At 37.9% G+C, this 18,123-nt stretch overlaps 1 protein-coding gene across 2 annotated transcripts in view; it reads left to right on the plus strand.

The window, feature by feature from the left end:
* Nucleotides 1-18,123, plus strand: part of ANKIB1 (ankyrin repeat and IBR domain containing 1) — a 153,050-nt gene that overhangs the window by 15,821 nt on the left and 119,106 nt on the right. The gene's annotated exons all lie outside the window — the stretch shown is intronic.

Below are 18,123 nucleotides of genomic sequence, written 5' to 3' on the forward strand. Positions count from 1 at the left end.
ATATTTTGCGCTATTGTCAAATCATGTTTTGAATCTTGTCCTAACTTTTCTATTTGAAAGAGTCATTGTAGCACTTAACGTTCATCCTGCTGCCATTTCTTCAGGATGTAGGGAAGCACAGTGACTCTAATCTCACTTCGTCATATCTTAAAAGAGATAGGTGTTACAGGCTGTTAGACTCTGCCCTTCATTACTTCATTAAGATATACGGAAAATAAGTGAATTCAAAGACATTAAGTCAAATACATAGGATTCAGGTTCTTATTTCTGATGTTGGAGAGGTTCTAGTCTCAGACTAGATCTATGGCCTTGGCAACAGACAGTAGACATGGGAGCTCTTAACTCCCTCTTAAATGTAACTGTTATATTTTGTTGCTATGGCAATAGAATGTGCTCAATGCTAAGATTCCATATCTATAGCTGAAGATGTATGCAGTATAAATTAATTCTTTTTCTCATATCCAAGCCAGGACTTGAATGTCAACATGCATAGTAATAGGGGCTTTGCTGAGAAAATAGATAACAGCTACATGACTTAAGATACCCTGTAGGAAAAAAAGCCTAGGTTCAAAGATAAACACAACTTTACCCAAAATAGTGATAAATTAGAACCAACTTAAATGTAAAGCAAAAACTGAATTATCTGTATAGCAGAATTTGATTATTATTAAAATGTGTCCAAGGGATAGTTAATCAAATGGAGAAATGTTCATGAGAAAGTAAGTACAAAAGAAAAGATTCTAAGTATATAGCATTATCTGGTTCTGCAATTAAAAGAAGGCTATATACATACAGGAAAGAGAAGAAGAAAATATACCAATATGTTAACACTGATTAATTCAGGAATTGGAGATTATAATGATCTTCTTATTTTCTTCTTTACACTTTTCCATATAATTTCCAGTTTAGATAACTATCTATAATTTTATTATTTTTAAAAGAAAGAAAAAAAATTTTAGAAACAGATACAGCTGTGTGATTCTAGGCAAGTTAATTAGTGATCACAGTGATGATGGCTACATTTTACTGAGTACCTACTATTTAACAAACATTGTGTGTATTTTACACATTTTGTCACCCTTACTTCATAATGGCCAAGCAAGGGAGGCCTAATTGTCTACCTTTACATATTGGAAAAAAGACTTAAAAACTTTAAGTAGCTTGTAAGCTAGTAAGTTATAGAGCCAGGATTCAAACCAAGATTTGTGTTCATAATTTTCTCAATATACTATAAGGTCTTTCCAAAATGATTAAACTTCCAAAACCTGTGATTTCTTATTGTAAAATGCAGGCAGGATTGTATGGGAATGAAATGACAGGAGGTATGTAAACCACAGGATTAGGTTTTTACACATGTATTCTTCAAGCTTTATTATTAAATATGTTCATTTAGCAACATTATCTAAGATTTAATTCTGTAATATTAAACCTGTAAGTTACATTTCTTCAAAGAAGAGCAATGTTAATCCATTGGTTAACATTTTGTCCTGTTTTTGTGTTTACACAGTACAGTTTTACAGTCAGTTTTTGAAAGCTTGGATTACATAAAGATAAATGATAGTGTGTTAAAAGAGGTAAAGCTTGTATTTCCCACTTTCCTTAAAACATGTCTTAACAAACCTGATATTTTGCTGGGGTTTGAAGGGACCTCTGTTCCTTACTTGAGTTCTGAACCATGTGAGTAGCCAAAATAGTAAAGCATATCCAGTTTTTTCTTCCCAGATTTGTTAATATCCCTAGGGTAGCTAAAGGTCAGGAATATTATTGCAAATGGAAAAGAAATATTACTGTCAATACCTCTCTCAAGTTTCATACTTTTGTTTAGAAGTTAGTGTAAAAAAGTTGCTGAAACACCAAAGTATGATAGATTGGGTTCTGGCTGATAGTTACCATTATAATCATCAAAATACATACATGCATACATGTATAGATATAGATTACTTACTCTTATGTTCGGTGTTACGCTGTTGCTTATGGGTATAATGAGCACACTTCCCAGAATATCCAGGACAAGTATGATTTCAAGTATTATTTAATACATTTGGTCTCTGTTAATTATGTGTCTTAATTTGGGATTTGGAAAATATGGACAGTATTATCTGTGGGAAAGATAAAGAAGTATAAAACCATTGCCCACAAGTTTACAATTTGACTGGACAAATAAAATATTCCTTAAGACAGTGAACATGTAAAAATTTTTTTCATGTGTTATGTCTATTGCACAGTGTTCCATTGTATGATTAACCATCACTTATTTTATCTATCCTAGTGATGAACACCTATTCTTCATTTTTAAGAAACAAACTTCAGGATAGTGTTTTTCGTTGGTTTTTTTTTTTTTTTTTTTTTTTCTGGAAGCGAAAAGGAGGGAAAGGGATTGTAGCAGAGGGAAAACCTAAGTTACATGTTTAAAAAAATAAGAAATTTTACAATTATGGGGAAAGAGGCAATGGCATTATGGACATGAAATAAATTAATGTTAACCATAGTAACAATTCAGAGGAGGAGGAGAATATTTTCAGGAATCAATCTTTCATTTGTCAATAAATTTTTTTTTTTTTTTTTTTAAATTTTGAGACACAGTCTTGCCCTGTCACCCAGGCTGGAGTGCAGTGGCGTGCTCTCGGCTCACCACAACCTCCGCCTCCCAGGTTTAAGCAATTCTTGTGCCTCAGCCTCCAGAGTAGCTGGGACTATAGGTGCGTGCCACCACGCCTGGCTAATTTTTTTTTTTTTTGTATTTTTAGTAGAGACAGGGTTTCTCCATGTTGACCAGGCTGGTCTCGAACTCCTGGCCTCAAGTGAACTGCCTACCTTGGCTTCCCAAAGTGCTGGGATTACAGGCATGAGCCACTGTGCCCAGTCTCATTTGTCAATAAATATTTGTTAAGTTTTTTAATGTGCCAAAATGCTAGGTGCTATTGTTACACCTGTGAATAAAACAATTATGGTCTCTGCCCTTAGCAAACTTATAACCTAGTAGGATAAACAAACACTAAACATATGAATAAATCAAATTTATAGCAAATGATTTGAAGGGATACATAGATTCAGTGATAGAGAATAATGTGATAACAGGATTAAAGACCAATATATAGGGTGTTCAAAGAAAGTATCTCTGAGAACATGATATTTGTTATTTTATTTTAGAGACGGTCTTGTTCTGCTGCCCAGGAGAGAGTTCAGTGGTGCTATCATATCTCACTATAACTTCAAAATCCTGGTCTGAATCTATCTTCCTGCCTTCCTTCTTCCCAAGTTGCTAGGACTACATGTGTGCACCACTATACCTGGCTCATTTTTTTCACATTTTGTAGAGATGGAGTCTTGCTGTGTTACCCAGGCTGAACTGCTGGCCTCAAGCAATCTTACCATCTCCCAAAGCACTGGAATTACAGGTATAAACCACTACCCCCAGTGAAGGACATGATATTTAAGACAAAGTTGGAAGGATGAGAAGATGTTAAAGCCTAAGAATTGAGGAGGGAGTAATGATAAGAATATTTCAGGCCGAAGGAAGTGCGTATGCAAAAGCCCTCAGGGTTAAAAGAAAAAAAAAAGGAAAAAGAGTTGATATATTCATGGAGCAAAAAAGGGGCCAGTGTAGCTGGAGCATACTAAGCACAATGTGGGAGGAATTTGAATACTATTCTAATGCAGCTTCAAGCCATTGAATTATGCTGTAAAGCAAAACATAACTATTGTCTGGCTGCTGTGTGGAAAATAGATTGTAGTGATGAGAGGGCAAAAGTAGAAATGGACAAATGAATGAAGCTGTTGAAGTTGTTAGGGTAAGAGGTGAAGGTGACCTGAGCTGGGATTACCCAAGAGATGGGAAGGTTTGGTCATATTCATAATATATTTTCAGACTAAGAAAAGACTGAAGGATGAGTTTTCTGTTATTGGCCTGAGGGAGCAGGTGACAATGTCATTTATGAGATGCATAAGATTGGAGGAAGAATAGGTTGGTGGAAAGGATCAAAAGAATTGAGGTAACCAGTTACATCTCTAGTACAAGATGTCAAGTAGGCACTGTTACAGGAGTCTGGATTTCAGAACAGAGGTCAATAGTTCAGAAGTTAGGAATCATCAGTATATGTAAGTATATGTGGGATTTAAACTCCTAAAACAGAATGAGATCAACCAGGGGAAAATGTAGTTGAAGAAGTAGGTGTGGGGCTTAGGAGCAAGCTCAGAGGACCTCCAACATTTAGACACCAGATAAATTCCATCAGGAATCTGAGAACTAGGTGTCCAGTGAGGCTGGAGGAAAGACAGGAGGTCCTGGTATCTTGGTAGCTGAAACAGGGAAGTATTTCAGAAAGGAGGAGAGAACATTTGTTCAGAAGGCTGCTAAGAGTTCAGATAGGATGAAAGTAGGAGAAAATATACTGGATTCTGTGATATGATCAGTGTCCAGTTAAGTGACAGAAACCACAAAGTAATTGAAAAGGGAAAGTTTAATATAGAGAATTATTTACTATAACAGATTACCTACTGAGGGGAAAAGAGAACTCTAAAGAATATGTATATATATGTAGCAGATATAGGGAGCAACCATTACCACTAGGCCTGAGGCAGAGCACCCAAGGAAGGAACAAATCTGAAAGAGGCCCCCCTCCACCACCCCTGGACTGAGATTCAGAGATCATTGGAAAGGGCGTAGCTATGGCCCTTGGGATGGCAGAGAAGTTCTCTGGGGTGCTGCACTTAAAGAACTTACCTGTAGAAAACCCTCATCTGAGGGGCCAGGGAAAACAGCTCATGGGAAGTGCTCCACCAGCAGAACTCACTGGGGGCACTGTGTACTGCCTGGAAAGCTATCTTCTAGGGTGCTGGGGGAAAAAACTGTAGACCTCTCTGGGAGTCCACTCATGGGGGTGATACGTGCTTAGAAGCCATCCTCCAGGATCCCAAGAGAAGTTGCCGACAGGAAGGTATCATTCACTATTAGCATCCACACACAGCAGAAGCCTACTGAGAGAAACAGAGCAAAACCAGGAAAATAATCCTTTCTCCTGTAGTGTCCCTCCCATATCCTCTACTGACAAAGTTTAACAGCATGACAGCCAGCAAAGGAAAGTAGTTTCCAATGCCCACCTTCATTATAGTGCAGCGGGTAATGGAGGATGAATTTTGAGTTGAGAGGCAATAAGTTGACAGTTGGCACACATGGGATATTGCTGTTGATCTTGATAAACAGTCAGGGAGTGGTGAGAATAGAAGCCAGATTGCAGTGAGTTGAAGAGCAAATGGGAAATGATTAATGGAACAGATATGTAAACAACTCTTTAGAGAAGAAGATTTACTGTTAGGTAGAGCAGAGTTAAGGTGTAGTAGCGACGTGTGGGATATTTGTGGAGTTTTTGTTTCATTTATATTTTTTAGAATGTAAGAAACTTTTTGAACATACATACATACATAAAAACATACAAATCAAGAATACAGCTCAATAAATATTCACAAAGTGAACACAACTATGTCATTAGCGTCCAGATCTAGATGTAGAGAAATGTAACTAGTACCCCAGAAGCCTTCCCTCGTCCATCCAGTAAAAATTGTGTCTCCCAAGAGTAACCATTATCATGACTTCAACAACACAGTTTTACCGTTGTGGTTCTTCATATAAGTTGAATCATGTAGTATATGCTAGTCTGTGTCTTTTCATTCATTCTACTCCTAAATGATATATATACTTCTAAAAATCTCCATAGAGATTTTTATTTGTCTTGTATATCTTTGTTTACACTGTGATCATGAAGATGTTCCTTCATGTTTTCTTCTGAAAGCATTATTGTTTTACCTTTCACATATACATCTGCAGTTCATCTGGAATTTGACTTTGGTGTGTATTTTTTCCTTGTGGATGTGCAATTGACCATGCGTCTATTGAGAAGACCATCGTTTAAGCCAGGAGATTTTTTTTTTTTTTTTTTTTTTTTTTTTTTTTGAGACAGAGTCTCACTCTGTCACCCAGGCACCCAGGCTGGAGTGCAGTGGCGCAATCTCGGCTCACTGCAAGCTCCACCTCCCGGGTTCACGCCATTCTCCTGCCTCAGACTCTCCAAGTAGCTGGGACTACAGGCGCCTGCCACCACGCCTGGCTAATTTTTTGTATTTTTAGTAGAGACGGGGTTTCACCGTGGTCTCGATCTCCTGACCTCGTGATCCACCCGCCTCGGCCTCCCAAAGTGCTGGGATTACAAGCGTGAGCCACTGTGCCCGACCTCATTCTACTCCTAAATGATATATATACTCCTAAAAATCTCCATAGAGATTTTTATTTGTCTTGTATATCTTTGTTTACACTGTGATCATGAAGATGTTCCTTCATGTTTTCTTCTGAAAGCATTATTGTTTTACCTTTCACATATACATCTGCAGTTCATCTGGAATTTGACTTTGGTGTGTATTTTTTCCTTGTGGATATGCAGTTGACCATGCGTCTATTGAGAAGACCATCGTTTAAGCCAGGAGATTTTTTAATGATAGAAAATAACAGAATATGTTTGCATGTTAATAGGTGATCTAGGCCTTTATCATTCTCTAGATTCTAGGGAAATGGTGGTATAGGAATGGGTTAAGATAAATGAGATAACATAATTTTTGGAAAGGAAGGAAAGGTTTTTGAAAAGGAAGGGATCTATTGCATAAAGAGAACATATGCCTTTGCTTCTAAAGATGTGTACTTTCATTGTGATAGGTAGAAGAGAAAAACGAGTTCAAGTACAGATTGGCTTGCAAACTTGACTATGAGGAGAGGAAAAAATTCTTTTTGTATACTTTTGTTTTATTTATGAGCTAAAGATGGGTCCTGAGAAGATACGTCAAGAAGGAAAGGGTTTCTTTGCACATGGATATTTAGTTGTTTCAGTACCATTTGTTGAAAAACCTATTCTTGCTCCATTGAGTTACTTTGTACCTGGAGTGGAGCCAGCTCTACTAAACTATGCTTTGAATGTGGTGAAAGGGGATTTCTCCAGAAAAATTGGATTGTTCTTTCTTAATAGAGAAGTGATGGAACCGCTGTCAGGTAAATAAAATTGGAATATAACGGAAGAAAGCATTTGTAGCCCCTTGATCTTTAAAGGCATATGATTGTATTTTTACAAAATCAGTGAATTAAAAACTGAAGCGATCATGTTATAAAAGGCATTATCTTCTTTTAGAATTTGTCTTTACTCCTTTTGATGGAGGAGAGGACAGGGCCTCACTCTGTCGCCCTGGCTGGAGTGCAGTGGCGCAATCTTGGCTCACTGCAACCTCCGCCTTCTGGGTTCAAGCAGTCCTCCCACCTCAGGCTCCCTGTAGCTGGGATTAGAGGTGTGCACCAGCACACCTGGCTAATTTTTGTATTTTTAGTAGAGACCGGCTTTCACCATGTTGCCCAGGCTTGTCTCTAACTCCTGAACCCAAGCAATCCTCCTACCTGGACCTCTCCAAGTGCTGGGATTACAGCTGTGAGCCACTACACTTGGCCTGTCTTAATTGGTTTCCTTTGACTTAATTATTAACACTACCACAATGGACTAGGTATTTCCTTTCGGCTTGCATCTCATCTAGCTGTACCTTACATTAAATTTTTGTTTAGTAAGTTTAAGGGATCTAAGGGAGAAATACCCTTCATTTTTAGAACACCTTGTGGTAGAATGTTTGGGGAAAGCGTTACTCTAAAGTATAAATTATTCATCACAAGAAGATACTTTTGCAAATGTGGCAGTAGGCCACAGTGTTTTCCAGACCATTCTTAATGTTTGACTTTAAACAGGAAGAACATTAGAAATTTTATCTTTCATTTTATAATATAATTGAAAGTATTATGCAGTACCTATAGCATATGTTCACTTTCTCCTGAAATCTCTTTTGTAATAGCATGCCTTACCCTGTTTCTTAGATTGAATCAGTGGGATAGCATTGAGGGACAGGAAAATAATAAAATATTCCCTGATTCTAAACCAGTTTCCTTAGGTGAGGGCTATAGTTGTTCAGCAATATAAGAGTTTGGCTATTATCAGGTAAGCCTACGATTCAGAAATAATCTTTCACTTAAATTAGAAAAAGCAAGTAGAATCCAATAGAAAAATAAATGTCTTTGTATTATCTTGTGATTTGTTCTTTCAGTAAGAGAAGGGAAGTAGACCCACTAGAAAAGTGTCTTTGTGTTATCTTGTGCGTTCATTCAGATACTGATTACTCAGTAACAGCATCTGAATTTGTGAAGAATATGTAAATATGTAATTTTTTGAGAAAGCTCTGTAAGGAAAACGCTTTTACTGTTAACAAACATTTTGTAGGGCCCTGTTGCCCTAGTATAGACTAGAATTATTCTGACTTTATTCAATGTAAGCCTATGGTAACTTGATTCATTGATACCTTCCAAGGGGTTAGCAGGCATCACCTAAAATATATGGGCTAACTTGGTGTTGTATCTTCTTTCTTTCCTATAACTAAAAGTGTTCAACTATCTCTTCTATAACTATCCGTAATACAGTTTCTGGTCTTTTTTTTTTTTTTTTTTAATTATACTTTCAGTTCTAGGGTACATGTGTACAACGTGCAGGTTTGATACATAGGTATACATGTGCCATGTTGGTTTGCTGCACCCATCAACTCATCATTTACATTAGGTATTTCTCCTAATGCTATCCCTCGCCAACCCCCACCCCCGCCACTGACCGCCTGACAGGCCCCAGTGTGTGATGTTCCCTGCCCTGTGTCCAAGTGATCTCATTATTCAATTCCCACCTATGAGTGAGAACAGTTTCTGGTCTTTTAAAAAAATTTTTTTTGGAGATAGGGTCTCACTCTTGTCACCCAAGCTGGAGTGCAGTGGTGTCATCACAGCTTACTACAGCCTCGACTTCCTGGGCTCAAATGATCCTCCCACTGCAGCCTCCCAAGTAGCTGGGCCTGTAGGCACATGCCACCATGCCTGGCTAATTTTTTAATTTTTTGTAGAGACAGGGTCTTGCTATTCTGCCTAGGCTGGTCTCTAACTCCTGGGCTCAAGCGATCCTCCTGCCTCAGCCTCCCAAAGTGCTGGGATTATAAGCATGCGCCACTACACCTGGCCTCCAGTCATTTTGAAGTACTCTTAACTGAATAATGAGCCAAAAAGACACTTGAGGAACTTCTGTACCATGACATAGAGAAGCTGAAACAAATAAGTTGGGGTAGGGGAGACCTGGATGATTTTCAGTTTCAGTAATTCAGGTAGTAGAAGAAAACTTTTATTTTTTAAATTCCATACAGTAAAATGGACATATTTGGATATACAGTTCTATGAATTTTAACACATGTATAAATTAGGATAGCCACCATCATAATCAGGATTCAGACAGTTCTGTCACCCCAAGAAAACTCCCTTGTCTTATCCCTGTATAGTCATACCCTCTCCCACTCGCTAGCCTTTAGCAACCACTGGTCTGTCTTCCATCGCTATAGTTTTTTTTTTTTTTTTTTTTTTTGAGAATGTCTTATCAGTAGAATCATATAGTATATAGCCGTTTGAGACTTGGTTTCTTGCATTCAGCATGATACCTTTGAGATTCATCTAGGTTGTAGCATTTTCCTTGTTGGATGTGTGATTTGCAAATATTTTCTCCCTGTCTGTAGTTTTTCGTTTCATTCTGTTAATAGCAGTCTCTTTTGCAAAGCACAAGTTTTTAATTTTGATAAAGTCCAATTTATCAATTTTTTTCTTTTATAGATAATGCTTTTGTTGTTATGTTAAGAATTCTCCCTAATCCTAGGTCATGAAAATTTTCTCCTGTGGTTTTTTCTTCTAGAAGTTTTACAGTTTTAAGTCTTACTTTTCAATCTATGTTCCATTTTTAGTTAATTTTTGTATAAGTTGTCCTTGTATCTTAGGTGAACGTACTTTTTTTTTCCTCACGTGGATGTCTAGTAGTTCCAACAGCATTTGTTGAAAAAACTACCCTTTCTCCATCGAGTTGCTTTTGCTTCATTGTCAAAAATGAGTTGACCATATTTGTATACACCTGTTCCTGAATTCTTTTCTGTTGCATGAATCTGTGTCTATCCCTCTGCCAATATGACCCTGTCTTGATTGTTGTGCTTTAGAGTAAGACTTAAGATCAATTAGTGTGTTTCCTTGAACCTTATTCTTCTTTTTAAAAATTTTTTAGTTATTCTAGTTCCTTTCCCTTTCCATACACATTTTGGAATCAGCTATATCTATAAAAATTCTTGCCAGGAGTTTGTTTGTAATTGCATAAAGTCTATAGATCAGTTTGGGGAGAATTGACACCTCTATGTTGAGCCTGGAAAACTTTTTTAAAAGAATATTTAATGCCTTTGTATAGATGAGACGTTAAGTCCAAGCTGCAAATATAGGATATTATAGGAAAAGGAGCAACAAGATGACAAGAAAGAACTATAGAAATTAAAATATGATAGCAGGAATCTAGATTGAGTAGAATATTCAGAAGATAAAGTTAGGGAGATTTCCCTTAAAGTAGAACAAAAGATAAAGAGATTAAAGATGAGACAAAGATTGGAAAGTTAAAGGATCTAGCTAGGAGGTCCGTTATCCAAATATTGGCGTTCCAAAAAAGTAGAGCAGGGAAATGAAATGGACAGGCAGAAATGATCAAAGAATTTATCCTAGAAGTGAATGAAGGAGCTGGATTTCCGTATTATAAAAGTGAATTTTAAAAAGAACCACATGATTTCATGGAGATAGAAAATGGAATGGTAGTTACTAGGGGAAGGGGAAATGAAGAGCTAGTGCTTAATGGATATGGACTTTCAGTTTTAGAAAATGAAAAAATTTTGGACTTGAGTGGTGGTGATGGTTGCGCAACAGTGTGCATATACTTAATGCCACTGAATTGTATGCTTAAAAATGATTAAAATGGTAAATTTTACGTTATGTATATTTTACCTCAATTAAAAAAACAGAACCGCACCAAGGCATATCAGTGAAATTTTATAACTATGGAGATCCACGGGGAGATAAAGAGAAGATCCTGAAAATTCCACAGAGAGCAAAACTAGTGACATTTAAATGTATTGGGAATTAAGACACCTAGCAGTAATATTGTAAGCTAGATGATATAAAGTAATTACTTCAAAATTGTCGGCAACCTTGTAGAAGGAGAGAGTAGAAGAAAAGGACAAAAAATTTACCTTTGATTGTTTTCTTTCCCAGTAGGCTACTAGAGGATGTGCTCTAGCAAAATGAGGGCATAGTTCAAGAGGTAGGAAGATTTAGCCTAAGATTGTACAGCAGAACCAGATCCAGAATGAAAAGCCCTAGGATGATAGTCGTACAGCAGGCCCATAGAGTATCTGGCCCAGATTGGTGTAGGAGGGCATCTCGGAGTAGGGAGTACAATAGGGGTTATGATAGATTATTTTGAATATGGAGAATAATGTGGATAGATAATGATGAATCTGATGAAACATTTTGGAAAAAATAAGAATATGGTCATGTGTCAGTTAAAATGGGGATACATTTTGAGAAATACATCATTAGATGATTTTGTCATGTGAACATCATAGAGTATACTTACACCAACCTAGATATTATAGCCTACTATACACCCAGGTTATATGTAAAAGCCTATTGCTCCTAGGCTATAAACCTGTACAGCATGTTACTGTACTGAATGCTGTAGGCAGTTGTATTGTAACCAAATGGTAAGTATTTGTGTATTGAAACATATCAAAACATAGAAAAAGTATAGTGAAAATACAGTATTATTTGATTTATATACTACTCTATATAAGTACAGTATTTGCCACATAACATTTTGGTCAACAATGGACTGCATATATTATGGTGGCCCCTGTAAGTGCAAAAAAGATAACAGTTATCAATTCCAGGAAAGTCAAGAAAGAAAATTTATGTATTAGTTAGAATGCCTTCAAATTCAAGAAATAGAAAACTTATTTGAGCATGAACAATGATAAATTTATTTTGTCACACAAGATGGCATAAACAATTAGAATGATTTATCATCTTATTCAGCTGAACTCAGATAGAATGGATCAAGGACTGGTTAATTCAGTGATTCAATGACATCATAAAGAATTAGGATTCTTTGCATATTCTTGTCTTCCACTTTCAGCTTTGTCCTTTCTGTCTCTAGACAACATCTATAAACAGAAGAAATGATTTATTACTATGAGTTTCATTTTATGATCCAGAAACCTCTCCTAAATCACCGAAGTAGAGTTTCTCTGTGCCTCACGACCAAGATTGCATTGCCTGAATAGTGAGAATCATTGTTACAGAAATAACTACTAGAATCATTGATGAAGATGAAGTAAATGTAGGGAAAACAGGTGGAAGATTATAGAAGGGAAAAGAGATGGAAGATGGGTTATTATAATTTGCCAGGCAGAAGAGGATGGCAGGCCAGAACTAATACAAAGGGAGTGGAAGTTTGTAGCACTTGGGAAATGACTGCATTAAAGATTCACTACTTAACATTGGTTAATATTTCAGACAGCTATTTTTTTTTTTTTTTTGAGACAGGGAATCACTCTGTCACCAAGGCTGGAGTGCAGTGACATGATCAAAGCTCACTGCAGCTTTGACCTCCTAGGCTCAAGCGATCCTCCCACCTCAGCCTCCTGAGTAGCAGGTACTGCAAGTGTGTGCCACCATGGCTGGCTAATTTTTTTATGTTTTGTAGAGATGAAGTCCCACTATGTTGCCTGGGCTGGTCTTGAACCCTTGGGCTCAAGCAATCCTCCCACCTCGGCCTCCCAAAAGTGTTGGGATTACAGGTATGAACCACCACCTGTGGCCTCAGACAGCTTTTTAATAGTTAAACTTTTCTGTTTCCAGTCAAGAATTTATTTTACCTCCCTCCCCTGAACTACTATTATTATTTATTCCTAAAGTTCAAGTACCTACAAACAATTTTTAAAGTTTGTATTGATAATATGCAAAACACTACTGGGCACTGCAGATTTGAAAAAACAAAAACAAGAGTATAGATGTAGTCCCTAACTTTAAGGAACCTAAGCTCACCTTAGAGCAGTAGGAAATTTACACAAAATATCAGTAATAAAAGATAGTTTATGCTTAGGTCAAAATTAGTTTGTAATAAAGAACCTAAGATTGTAAATTCCACTGTAATAAGTTATATGAGTGTGCCTTTAAAAAAATTTTACAGTGACTACTATATTGAAGGGTTTTAAGTAAGGAAATTGCATTTTAGATGCATAAGGATGTTTGCCATGTACGTTTATCATACATACTTTTGTAAATCTAGTAATTTTCTTTGTGGTAATTTAAAAAAAAAAAAAGCAATGTTTCAGAACAGGAGCACTAGCTCAGCTGCATTAGCTGGGATAGAGAATCTGGTCATTGTTAACTCCTTATAAGATTTTTTGGCCAAGCATGGTGACACATGCCTGTAATCCCAGCACTTTGGGAGGCCAAGGCGGGAAGATCACTTGACACCAGGAGTTTGAGACCAGCTTGGGCAACATGCCCAGCCTGCAAAACCCTGTCACTACAAAAATAAAAAATAAAAAAAATTATCTACATGGGAGGCTGAAGCAGGAGGATAGCCCGAGCCCAGGAGGTGAAGACTACAGTGAGCTGTGATAGCACCACTGCACTGCAGCCTGCGCAACAGAATGAGACCCTGTCTCAAAAAAATATATTTTTCAGTCTCTGCAGTTTTTAGCCACATCTCATGCCTCAAAGCTACCTATACCTCTAATTTCTGAGACTTTTTGGTGTTCTTTAACAAAAAGTAGGCTGCTTTTTTTTCTTTCTTGGTTGTAGAATTAGGTTTGACCTTTGCTTACTCAATTTAGCTTTGCTAAACTGGTTGCCTTTTGTGTATTTGTTTTCCAGCTTTCAAAATTCCAGCTTTTTTGAAATTTTTCATCTGCTATTGTTTCCTCTCGTTCTTTTTGACCTTGTAGATTTATCCTTTTTTCTTAATTTATTCTCACTTAATGGGATTTCAGGAGCATATCGACTAGTTTTCATTTTTACATATACGGGGGAGTATGACATAGACATCTCTGTACTTAGATATTACTGATGTAAGTCTACTTTGAATCAAATGAGCAGATGTTTAAAAAGTATTGTTCCCAATTGTTTTAATGATTTCTTCCTGTGAGTTGGGGTGGTGCTGCCCGTCACCAACTCAGGAGGGTATTTGAAAATACCTGGAAAAAATTGTAACAATGTCTGGAAAACACTACAGATATTTAATTGGCAGAGGTCAGGGATGATTAACATTGCAAAATGTGAGGGACGGTCCTACATAATGAAAAATTAATTCAATCCCAAATGGCAGGAAGAAGACAGGAGGTGTATTAACCTGAAAAAAGTGTGCCAGAAGGACAGGGACATAGAGCTGGGGGTGATGCACCATTCTGGAATTAAGTAGAAGTGCACAAACTAAATGGCGAGACCTCCCCCAGCTTCTTTCCTCCACTTAGCCTAAAGGAATAGACCTAAAGATTTTGACAATTGGGATACGTAATGAAACCACCAAGTCAGTTTCATCGTACAGTAGCCCTTGCTGGTTGCCTAACCCCTGCTATTATAAATAATGCCAAAATAAGCGTCACTGTACATGTCTCTTTGTGTACCTGTTATAGGAGTTATCCTAGGATAATATCTATTAATTTTTCAAAATTGTAACTCACAATAAGTAATTTTGTATCATAACCTTATATACACATACACATGCCATATGTCTTTGTGTGTGGTATATCTACATGTATATATAATTAAAAAGTTTTGCAAAACTACACTTAGTATATAGATGCACACTGATCTTTTTAGCTTGTTAAAAGTTGGTCTCATTATATCTCATTTAGGTACAGAAAATACATATATTAGGTAATACATAGAGGTGAATATATGTAAAATCAGGATTCTAGGCCCAAGGCATATTTATTTTCAACATGAACAAATACTGTAAAATTATTCTACAGAACAATTGTTCCAAGTTGTACCTCCATCAGCAATGAGTAATGACTTCAATTTGTGTTTCCAAATTCATTTACCAATTTAATAGGTAGAAATGGCATCTGTGACAGACACAGACACTATATATATACTGACCCCATCTTTATTTCTAAAACTTTAAAAATTCCTGTCTCCACTATAGAAACCTTAAAAGGTCAAAAGTTTATTCCCTAGGAGAGGAATCCAAGTTTCCAGATACCAATCATGGGCCAGTCTTGCAAGTAGGCCTTTGTAGGGATAGCCATCTCAAGCCTGATATGTTAACTCTTTTCTGCATGGTCCACTCCCTTGGCATTTAGCCAAGGTACCTTGACAGCTAAGCCCTTTAGAGGTCCAGAATTTGGCCAGTTAAAACAAATTTCATTGATTATAAAGGTCTATCATAGAAAGCCAGGTGGCTTCCGTCTTCAGTTTCTGCATTTTAGTTTCGTTTTTATCTGGCCTGAAGGTGAATTTGGACAGCACATATCTGGTTAAGTTGAATCATGTAAGTTCTTCAGGCTTTTCAGCAGTGTCCTGATAATCAGGGTACACTGAAAGGTGTGCATTTCCAGAGGACACTCATAGTACCTGATATGGTTTGGATCTGTGTCTCTACCAAATCTCTTGTTGAATTGTAATCCATAATGTTGAAGTTGGGCCTGGTGGAAGATGATTGGATCATGGGGGCAAATTTCTCATGAATGGTTTAGCACCATCCCCTTGCTGTGATAATGAGTGAGTTTTTGTGAGATCTGGTTGTATAAAAGTGTGTAGCACCTTCCCCCTTGCTCTTTCTCTTGCTCCTGCTCCCACCATGTGAAGTGTCTGCTCCTCCTTTCCGTTCCGCCATGATTGAGTTTCCTGAGGCCTCTCCAGAAGCAGAGCAGATGCAGTCATCATGCTTCCTGTACAGCCTGCAGAACCATGAGCCAATTTAACCTCTTTTCTTTATAAACTTCTCAGTCTCAGGTATTTATAGCACTGTGGAAATGGACTAATACAGTACTCTTGGAAACAAAGAATTCACAATTGTTAGGATACTCCAAACAGGACATATGCAGACAGTCCTTGACTTAATGATTATTTGAATTACAGTTTTTGACTTTATGATTGGTTTACAGGAGTATTAAATGCATTTTTGACTTGTGGTTTTGACTTAGAGTGGCTTTATTCAGAGGTAACCCCATCATAAGTCGAGGAGCATCTGTATTAGTCAGGCAGTCCCCAGTATGAACTCTCACCATTGGGTCTCCTGCCCAAGGGTTTCCAGTCCAATTAGTTCAGTTTGGTATTTGGCTTCAAGAATGCCTAAATATAGTCAGTTCCAAACAGATTTGCATGTCCATGATACCAGTTCATTTGCCTCACATCTATGGAGGACAATATTTATGGATGTTCTGTGTGAAAGTGCAGGGAGTGGGCGTGGAGGCACCCACCTGTAATCCCAGCAGTTTGGGAGGCTAGTGCCAGAGGATCGCTTCAGGGCAGGAGTTCAAGACCAGCCTGGGCAACATAGGGAGACCTCTTCTCTACTAAAAATAAAAAAAATTAGGCTAGGCATGGTAGCTCACGCTTGTAATCCCAGCATTTTGGGAGGCCGAGGCAGGTGGATCACCTGAGGTCAGGAGTTCAAGTCCAGCCTGGCCAACATGGTAAAACCCTGTCTCTCCTCAAAATACAAAAATTAGCCCAGCGTGGTGGCAGGTGTTTATAGTCCTAGCTACTCAGGAAGCTGAGGCAGGAGGAGAATCGCTTGAACCTGGGAGGCAGAGGTTGCAGTGAGCAGAGATCGTGCCACTGCATTCCAGCCTGGGCAACAAGAGTAAAACTCTGTGTCAAAAAAAAAAAAAAGTTACCCAGGCATGATGATGTGTGTCTGTGGTCCTAGCTACTCAGGAGGCTAAGATGGGAAGATTGCTTGAGCCCAGGAGTGATATAAAGTGAGGAGTTCAAGGTTTCAGTGAGCTATGATCACACCACTGTACTCCAGCCTGGGCTAGAGAATGAGACCCTATCTCAAAATAAATAAATAATAAAATAAAGAATTTTTTAAAAAAGGAAAAAGAAAATGCAGAAGCTGGGCCAGCCTCTGCTGTCTCATAGTCAGGGCTGTTAGGTGTAATCATAGGCTCAGCAGTCAGTTTGAGTTCAAAGTGCTGAAGACACTTAGGAAGGCAGCATGGGAAGTTTTCCTTCAGGAAGAGAGGAACCCTTCCAAAATCAGTTCTGAAAAACAAATCATTTCCTATGCCTCCCTAGGTGCCAGGTTTTTGTTTTATGTCTTGTTACAAAATGTGTCCCATTTAACAATCTTAACTTTATAGTTTTCCAGCTATCTCTTGTTCTCACCCAGACTTTTTATCCCAAAAGGTTGAATGCAAGAGGGACAAAAGCATTTTCTTAGAACAATATATTTATATAATTTGACCAGAAAGACACATTATATTCAGGAATTGGTCAGGATGAACTCTGAATTTTCAAAAATTTTCATAATGAATTTACATAACTTCGCCACTCTTTTTTTCCTAACCAATTATCTGGTGAGCAGCTTAGGAAAAAAAATCCCATTTTGGGGAAAGCTTCCTTTAGTAATCAAACTGTCTCACTAAGATGTGTGTGCGAGGAGAAAGGTAAGGGAAGTAGACTCAGGTTTATCAGTCTTTTGTTGTAAGTTGCAATGAATCAAGAAACCCAAACACAAGGCAAAAGCAGTGAGACATCCCCTAGAGCAGTGGTCCCCAACCTTTTTGGTACTAGGGATCGGTTATGTGAAGACAGTTTTTCCACGTACAGCAGAGTGGGGATGGTGTCGGGATGAAACTGTTCCACCTCAGATCATCAGGTATAATGAGCATACAGCCTAGATCCTTTGTGTGTGCAGTTCACAATAGGGTTTGCGCTCCTATGAGAATCTAATGCTGCACTGATCTGACAGGAGGCAGAACTCAGGGGGTAATGCTCACTTGCCTGCTGCTCACCTCCTGCTGTGTGGCCTGGTTCCTAACAGGCCATGGACAGGTACCAGGCTACGGCCTGGGGATTGGGGACCCCTGCCCTAAAGGGAGTCCAGAATCCAGTCTGTCAGGAATAGGTGTGGAGGGATCATACTTCTTGTGATGTGCGCCAACTTGTAGCTTTTGGCAGGAATCACAAATTAAGAACGCAAT

The sequence above is a fragment of the Nomascus leucogenys genome, chromosome 11 (genome assembly GCF_006542625.1).
Source record: "Nomascus leucogenys isolate Asia chromosome 11, Asia_NLE_v1, whole genome shotgun sequence".
In the NCBI taxonomy this organism is placed as follows: domain Eukaryota; kingdom Metazoa; phylum Chordata; class Mammalia; order Primates; family Hylobatidae; genus Nomascus; species Nomascus leucogenys.